Source organism: Chelonia mydas, chromosome 5, assembly GCF_015237465.2.
Source record: "Chelonia mydas isolate rCheMyd1 chromosome 5, rCheMyd1.pri.v2, whole genome shotgun sequence".
Lineage (NCBI taxonomy): Eukaryota > Metazoa > Chordata > Testudines > Cheloniidae > Chelonia > Chelonia mydas.
Window position 1 is genome coordinate 93,161,563 of NC_051245.2, and position 9,472 is coordinate 93,171,034.

Genomic DNA, 9,472 nt, shown 5'->3' on the forward strand with positions numbered 1-9,472 from the left:
CATCCAACCCCAATCTCCTTCCTGACTGCCCCCCAAAGGATCCCTGCCTCATCCAACCACCCCTTCTCCCTGACACCCGTGGATCCCCCCCCTAACTGCGGTCCACCGCCCTATCCAACCCCTCCTCTCATTCCTTCCTGCCCCTGGGGGACCCCTGCCCCATCCATCCCCCCTGCTCCCTGACTTCCCCCCACCCCTGACTGCCCCCCACCACCCTATCCAACCCCTCCTCTCCTTCCTGACTTCCCCCCCCATACCCCTGCCTCATCCAACCACCCCTTCTCCCTGACTGCCCCCAGAACCCCTTCCCCCATTCAAGCCCCCTGTTCCCTGCCCTCTGACGACCTCAACCCCAATCCACACTCCTGGCCCCTGCCCTCCCCTACCCTCTATCCAACCCTGTGACAGATTTCTGTTACCAATCTGCCTGAGGCATCAGGTGATCAGGCTGAAGCCGCAGGATCATTTGGGGAGGAGATGACAAAACACACCAAGTGTCTGAATTTTAAAGCTTTATTGATAAAATAATAAAATAACAGTGGAGAGTGATGGGAGCTCCCCACATCACTTAAAGGAAGGAAGAAAGTGTTAGTGCCCCAACCTCTAACCCACTTTCATACTCACACATGCTCTACCCAAGGCTGGCCAAGCCTGGGTGTAACGTAAGCAGAAGAGGGGGAAGGGTGGACTGGAGTTCTGTCCTGGGCTTAGGTTGTCCGGGATCCGCTGTGATCTCCAAATTACTCCAGCTCTCAGGAGTGTTTTAAGTCCTGGGTTCCTTTGGGGGTGTTCCATTCCACGACCTCTGTTCCTGGTGCTCTTTGTGCCAGTCCAAACCAGCTTTCTGTGGTCTTCTTCGCTTTCCCAAAACACAACGGCTCCAGGGACATGAAGATCTGCTCCTCCCCTCGTCGTCTCACCTGTGTTTTCCATCTCTGCAGCCCTGGTTTTCTCATGGCTGGCTGTGGCTGAGTGAGAGATAAACTTCTCATCTGGCGCCATGACCTTGGACTGCGGCCGGCATCTTATCATTGGACTGAGCTTGCTAGCTGCAGTGTTGAGTTAACCTATTCTCTGCTCTCTTTCTCCTTCCCTCTTTGGCCTCTTGCAGCCTGCAAAAGAGTCTTCCACTCCCCACTCACACCTTTGACCCTCCGCAAAATGCTTTGCGATGCTTGCAACAGCATTAGCAACATGCAGTGCTGATCTGCCTTCCTCAGGGGAATCCCTGAGGTTGTGACAAACCTGCTCCCTGCCCCCTTACCACGCTGCCTGGAGCACTGGTGGCTGGCAGCGCAGCTGCACCAGGACAGGCAGCCGTGCTGCCCAGCTGGAGCCAGCCACGCACCGCGCAGCACAGAGCACTGGGACAGGCCGGGCTCTGCAGCTGCGCTGCCCCAGGAGCTCACAGCCCCGCCATCCAGAGCATTGCGCTGGCGGTGCAGTGAGCTGAGGTGCAGGAGAGCGGGTACAGCAGGGGAGGGGCTGCGGGCTAGCCTTGTGGGCCAGGAGCTCAGGGGCCAGGCAGAATGGTCCTGCGGGCCAGATGTGGCCTGCGGGCCGTAGTTTGCCCACCTCTGCTTTACAGGCAAAGCAAGCAGAGAACAGCTACCAAGAGGGATTTTACAGCTAACTGGCTGGCTGGGTGTCCATAAAAGGGAGCTCCCCCGCTGCATTTATCACAATCACATTTAAAAAGAAGTTGGTGAATCATATTAGCTGAGACAATTTAATTAAGACAGTTTTGCTAAAATCAAACATTTGAAGTATACAATTAAAATAAAATAAAATAAAATAATTTTCCCTTCTAATTTCTTCTTTCTATAATTAACACTGTCAGGGCTTCCCTGTTGGAGGGTTAACAATATCACTAACCTGGTGCATAATGCTTCAGAGGTCTGGAAAACAGCCTCCTTTCTGTCCTGGGCTCAGCTTCTCCCAACCCGCACATTGCCCTTTGTGAAGCAGCTGCCCTGACTACTTGATCTCATGGAATCTGAGTCCAGTTAGAGGGAACCTATTGGAGCATACTGAAAACTACCACACCTAATTCCAGAAACTTCTGAATGTGGACTGCTAATTGTGCATTAGCCTAGCTACTCACTCCTACCTACCCCCCAATAGATTGCTTCAAGAGATATCTCCCTATGGGTTAAACAGGCACTGTACTGTCCCATGTGTTTGTGAAGCAACCATTACAATATGGTCTCAGTCCTGACTGGGTCTTGAAACGCTATCACAATACAAATTAAAACTCATACTCAAATGTTTACTTGTGTTGACATATGCTTACAATGGAATTGCCCAGCCAGTGGATTTCCACATGAATGTTACCACCTTTCCAACACCCCTGGGAATTAGTAAGGATAAGAGTTAGGCCCCAAATGCAAAGCTCAAATCTGAATCTAAACTTTCTCAAGGTTTGAGTAATTAAGAAATGGGGTTCCTGTTTGTGCTCCTCTCTAATAAGGAATCAAAACAAATCCCAAATATTTTCTTATGTAGGAAATAAGGTGGAGCTAGATTATGGAAACAATGGAAAGTAACAAAGACCTACATGAAGTGTTCACAATGTCCTGTACCACGTAGTATATCTGGGAATATAATTCTAAATATACTTTATGTACTTTTGACTGGAAAATTACAGTGGTGATGCAAGGAGCTTTTTACAAGATCATAATGTCTAGGCATTCCATTTCTACATAATCACCAGGGCTATAATTCTCTAGGACACAGACAGTAAATATTATTGCAGTCATTGTAAATCCTTGCATTGTTTTAGCACAGCTAAAGTTTAAAACAGGACCTTTTCCCAAGACCTATGAGAAAAGAGGGCATGCCCTTCTGACTTGCTTCACTTGGAAGCAAGTCATCATGTATATTTGCATATTCAGAAGCACAAAAGCATATAAAAATGTACCCATTGATCCTAGTTTCTCTCTCTGCTTGATTACAGGATATTTTGTGAACAAATCTGCTGCTATACTTTGAATGGAAACTCAGCACTACAAAGGAGACTTTTATAATAACTTAAATAAATCAATGAATGAGATTCAGGGGTAAACTCTCATTTTGATTCATGCACATAATTCCCATTGATGTCAATGGGAATTATGCATACATATCAAGGGGAGACTATATCCCTTAGGATGGGCCTCTGAAAGGATTACTAATTTATTTTGTTTAGGTACATCAGAAAGATGAATGAATAACTAGAAATAATAAGAGCCTGGTTCTCCTCTCATTTACTTCACTATAAATCAGGAGTAATTCCGTAGTTACCAATGGTGTTATATTATTGTACATGGGAGGAGAATCAGGCCTAAGATCTCCATCAAATACTATATACATGCAAACTTCAGTACACTCTTTACAATTAACAATGAATAATGAATAGAATTATTTGCATAAATGCATCATTTAAAATGCAGTTTCAAGAGATTTACATATTTAGAGTATATTTTTACAAATATTTTCCTTCAGTTCTCTGTCTTGTCAATGATCTATCCTAGTGGCAATCTACAGCTATTCACTAACAAGCCAGTGCTCACACACCTATACATTAGAATAAAGCAACATAGAGTGTATCAGCGGCATCTGTGGTCTTCCAGTAGGGGGACATGAAGCATGTTTTTGCCGGTACCTTTTGAGAGACCACTAAGCGTATGTCTACACTACGAAATTAGGTCGAATTTATAGAAGTCGATTTTTTAGGAAGCGATTTTATACAGTCAATTGTGTGTGTCCCCACTAAGCGCATTAAGTCAGCAGAGTGCATCCACAGTACGGAGGCTAGTGTTGACTTTCGGAGCATTGCACTGTGGGTAGCTATCCCACAGTTCCTGCAGTCTTCGCCACCCATTGGAATTCTGGGTTGAGCTTCCAATGCCTGATGGGGCAAAACCATTGTTGCGGGTGGTTTGGGGTACATGTCATCAGTTGCCCCTCTCTCCATGAGAGCAATGGCAGACAATCGTTTCACACCTTTTTTCCACACAGACGCCATACCACGGCAAGCGTGCAGCCCGCTTAGCTCATCCGCCGGTGTTGTGTACTGGGTACTGCTGGCAGCAGATGGTGCAGTAGGGCTGCAAACCATCGTCATCGAACGACCGCTCCTGCTGCCACTCTGCTCTCCTGCAGACGCCATACCACGGCAAGCATGGAGCCCACTCAGATCACCACGGCAGTTATGAGCACTGTAAACACCTCCTGCATTATCTTGCAGTATATGCAGCACCAGAACCTGCAAAAGCAGACGAGGAGGCGACGGCAGGGCAGTGATGAGAGTGATGAGGAAATGGACAGACTTCTCTCAAAGTATGGGCCCTGGCAATTTGGACATCATGGTGGTAACGGGGCAGGTTCATGCCATTGAACACTGATTCTGGGCCAGGGAAACAAGCACAGACTGGTGGGACTGCATAGGGTTGCAGATTTGGGATGATTCCCAGTGGCTGCGAAACTTTTGCACACATAAGGGCACTTTTATAGAACTTTGTGATTTGCTTTCCCCTGCCCTGAAGTGCAAGAATACCAAGATGAGAGCAGCACTCATAGTTCACAAATGAGTGGCAATAGCCCTGTGGAAGCTTGCAAAGCCAGACAGCTACCGGTCAGTCGGGAATCAATTTGGAGTGGGCAAATCTACTGTGGGAGCTGCTGTGATCCAAGTAGCCAACGCAATCACTGAGCTGCTGGTATGAAGGGTAGTGACTCTGGGAAATGTGCAGGTCATAGTGGATGGCTTTGCTGCAATGGGATTCCCTAACTGTGGTAGGGTGATAAACGGAACGCATATCCCTATCTTGGGACCGGAGCACCAAGGCAGCCAGTACATAAACCAAAAGGGGTTTCAATGGTGCTGCAAGCACTGGTGGATCACAAGGGACGTTTCACCAACATCAACTGGGATGGCCGGGAAAAGTACATGACGCTCGCATCTTGAGGAACTCTGGTCTGTCTGAACGGCTGCAGCAAGGGACTTACTTTCCAGACCAGAAAATAACCACTGGGGATGTTGAAATGCCTATAGTTATCCTTGGGGACCCAGTCTACCCCTTAATGCCATGGCTCATGAAGCCATACCCAGGCACCCTGGACAGTAGTCAGGAGCAGTTCAACTATAGGCTGAGCAAGCGCAGAATGGTGGTAGAATGTGCAAAAGGTTTGGACGTTTAAAAATGCGCTGGCACAGTTTACTGACTCGATTAGACCTCAGCGCAACCAATATTCCCATTGTTATTACTGCTTGCTGTGTGCTGCACAATATCTGTGAGAGTGTAAGGGGGGAACATTTATGGCGGGGTGGGAGGTTGAGGCAAATTGCCTGGCCGCTGGTTATATGCAGCCAGACACCAGGGCGGTTAGAAGAGCACAGCAGGGTGCGCTGCGCATCAGAGAAGCTTTGAAAACCAGTTTCATGACTGGCCAGACTACAGTGTGAAAGTTCCGTTTGTTTCTCCTTGATGAAAACCCCCACCCCTTGGTTCACTCTACTTCCCTGTAAGCCATCCGCCCTCCTCTCCCTTCAGTCACCGCTTGCAGAGGCAATAAAGTCATTGTTGTTTCAAATTCATGCATTCTTTATTAATTCATCACAGAAATAGGGGGATAACTGCCAAGGTAGCCTGGGAGTGGTTGGGGAGGAGGGAAGCACTGGGTGGGGTGGAAGGACAAGGCCACACTGCACTTCAAAACTTATTGAATGCCAGCCTTCTGTTGCTTGGGCAGTCCTCTGGGGTGGAGTGGTTGGGTGCCCAGAGTCCTCCCGCCCCCACGTTCTTGGGCCTCTGGGTGAGGAGGCTATGGAACTTGGGGAGGAGGGAGGTTGGTTACACAGGGGCTGCAGTGGCGGTCTGTACTCCTGCTGCCTTTCCTTCAGCTCAGCCATATGCCAGAGCATATCAGTTTGATCCCCAGTAGCCTCAGCATTGCTTTCTGCCTCCTCTCATCATGCTGCCACCACTGGTCCTCTTCTGCAGCCTCCTGTCCTCGCGTTCATTTTGTGCTTTCCTGGACTCTGACACTGTCTGCCTCCACACATTCTGCTGGGCTCCTTCAGTGTGAGAGGCCTGCATGAGCTCAGAGAACATTTCATCGCAAGTACGTTTTTTTCATCATCTTATCTGCACTAGCCTCTGGGACAGAGATGATAGGGGGAGCGTTGAAACATTTGCAGCTGCGGGAGTAAAAAAATGGAGAGCAGTATTTAAAAAGACACGTTTTAGAGAACAATGGGTAGACTCTTTCATGGTGAACCAAGCTGTTAACATTACATACCACATGTGCTTTCTTTACAAGGTCTCATTTTGCCTCTTATATTGAGGGCCTGCCAGTTTGGTGTGAGAGATCACACACGCAGGGCCGGGCAACAGACTTTGGCTTGCAGGGAGCCATGGTAAGCCACAGTCTTTTGGCTTCTTTAACCTCCATAACATGTGGGAATGGTTTCAAAAAGCAGTGCCCTCCTTTCCCATACCAAGCACCCGTTGGGTTGGCCATTTAAAATGGGTTGGCCATTTAAAAGGAGGGGCTGCGGTTTTCAGGTTAACATGCAGCACAAACCCAACTAAACCACCCCCTCACACCCAATTATCTGGGATGATTGCTTCACCCGTCCCCCCACCACGTGGCTAACACCGGGGATGATTTCTTTTCAGCCACAGGCAAACAGCCCAGCAGGAATGGCCACCTCTGACTGTTCCCTTAATAAAATTCCCCTATTTCAACCAGGTGACCATGAATGATATCATTCTCCTGAGGGTAACACAGAGAGATAAAGAACAGATGCTGCTTGAATGCCAGCAAACACCGGGACCATACGCTGCCATGCTTTCTTATGCAATGATTCCAGACTATGTGCCACTGGCCTGCCGTGGTAAAGTGTCCTACCATGGTGGACGGAATAAGGCTGCCCTCCCCAGAAACCTTTGCAAAGACTTTGGGAGTACCTCCAGGAGAGCTTCATGGAGATGTCCCTGGAGGATTTCCGCTGCATCCCCAGACATGTTAACAGAGTTTTCCAGTAGCTGTACTGGCCACGAATGCATCCCAAGTCTTCAGGGCAAATTAATCATTAAACATGCTTGCTTTTAAACCCTGTATTATATTTACAAAGGTACACTCATCAGAGGTGCCTTCTCCGCCTTCAAGGTCTGGGAGCCTGGGTTGGGAGGGTATTGTCTCCAGGGTGATAAACAGTTCCTGGCTGTCGAGGAGAACGGTTTCTCCGCTTGCCTGCTGTGCGCTATCTTCCTCATCCCCAAAATCCTCATCCCTGTTGCATGAGACTCCCTTGCAGGAGTCCACGTACAGGGGTGTGGTAGTTGTAGGGGCACCCCCTAGAATTGCATGCAGCTTATCATAGAAGCGGCATGTCTGGGGGTCTGACCTGGACCAGCCGTTTGCCACTTTGGTTTTTTGGTAGCCTTGCCTGAGCTCCTTAAGTTTCATGTGGCACTGCTGCGGGTCCCTGTTATAGCCTCTGTCCTTCATGCCCTTGGAGACTTTTTCAAATATTTTGGCATTTCATCTTTTGGAACGGAGTTCTGATAGCACGGATTTGTCTCCCCATACAGCGATCAGATCCAGCACCTCCCGTTCAGTCCATGCTGGAGCTCTTTTGTGATTCTGGGACTCCATGGTCACCTGTGCTAATGAGCTCTGCATGGTCACCTGTGCTGATCAGCTTGCCACGCTGGCTAAACAGGAAATTGAAATTCAAAAGTTCGCGGGGCTTTTCTTGTCTACCTGGCCAGTGCATCTGAGTCGAGAGTGCTGTCCAGAGTGGTCACAATGGAGCACTCTGGGATAGCTCCCGGAGGCCAATACCATCAAATTGCATCCACACTACCCCCAAATTCGACCCGGCAATGTCGATTTTAGTGCTAATACCCTCGCCGGGGAGGAGTACAGAAATCGATTTTAAGAGCCCTTTCAGTTGACAAAAATGGCTTCGTCGTGTGGACAGGTACAGGGTTAAATCAATCTAACACTGCTAAATTCGACCTAAACTCGTAGTGTAGACCAGGACTCAGGGAGCCAGTGGGAGACAAAAAGGGTAGGGAGTAAAAATGTGTTCACCAACTACATCCACAAACCCCTCACATTCAATCAAGTCTCTTAATAATGCATGCAAACAGATATCTGCAAAATTACTTAATCTGAAAGTGCAAGCAAATGGGTTTGCGGACAATGTAACAATGCAGTTTTGCATCCTCTGAGAAAATTCAGTCTTCATTGTCGAGTAAATCTTCAACCAAGTACTATATGCCTCCACAAACCTGCATTGTATCTCATTTTTTGAAGTACTCATGAGACAGATTTCTACTTTAAGCATTCATTCCACAAACTTCAGTTTTCCTGCTAAACTACATTGAATATTTTCATTGGTTTTGTTGAAAGGAAATGTTTGTGTTACTCTCACAGTCTCAGTTTTCACAAGACAGTATTGATTACATATTGAGACAAAGTTTTAAACAGACCTCAAACTGCTAGGTCTCAAATTATGCAGGCATCTCTATGTTGCAGTTAAATCTGTTTCAAGTATGAGACACAACTGTAATTGTAAGATTATATTTTTCAAAATATATAATCACTTAAAACGTCTTGTGACAAAGTTCCTCCTCTGCCTTGGTGGGGCCTGCACTTATTGGCAGATTTGCTTGCCTCAGAGATTCACGGCAGCCCTCAGGTTGGCCACTTTTGCTCGTGGCTCAAACCTACCGTTCACTCAGCTAACCTCATCACTGGCCAGCAAGGGAAAAAGGAAGGAGAACAATCCCTGCAGTCTCTGCTGATCCACCATGTGGGTTGGCGAACAGCCCAGAGACCTTCCCCTCTGGTGGAACCCACAGTCCAGGTCAACTCCTCCTGTGTCTGATCAGGAGTTGGGAGGTTTGTGGGGAACCCGGGCCTGCCCTCTACTCTGGGTTCCAGCCGAGGGTCCTGTGGACTGCAGCAGTCTAGAGTGCCTCCTGGAACAGCTGTGCGATGCTACAACTCCCTGGGCTACTGCCCCATGGCCTCCTCCCAACACCTTCTTTATCCTCACTACAGGATCTTCCTCCTGGTGTCTGATAATGCTTGTAATCCTCAGTGCTCCAGCAGTACGCCTTCTCATTCTCAGCTCCTAGTATCTCTTGCTCCTAGCTCCTTGCAAGCACACCACAAACTGAAGTGAGGTCCTTTTTAAACTCAGGTGACCTGATTATCCAGCCTGCCCTAACTGATTATAGCAGCTTCTTAATTGGCTCTAGGTGTCATAATTAGCCTGCCTGTCTGAATTTGTTCCAGCAAGTTCCTTCTTGTTCTGGAACTGCCCCTGTTACCTTACCCAGGGAAAATGGACCTGCTTAATCTGGGACTAATGTATCTGCCTTCTAACACTCTCCTAAACTAAAGTGTGTCTGAGATGGGTGTAACTACCTGCGCAGTTGGCTGCACAGACAAATACAGATGGTTCAAGAGC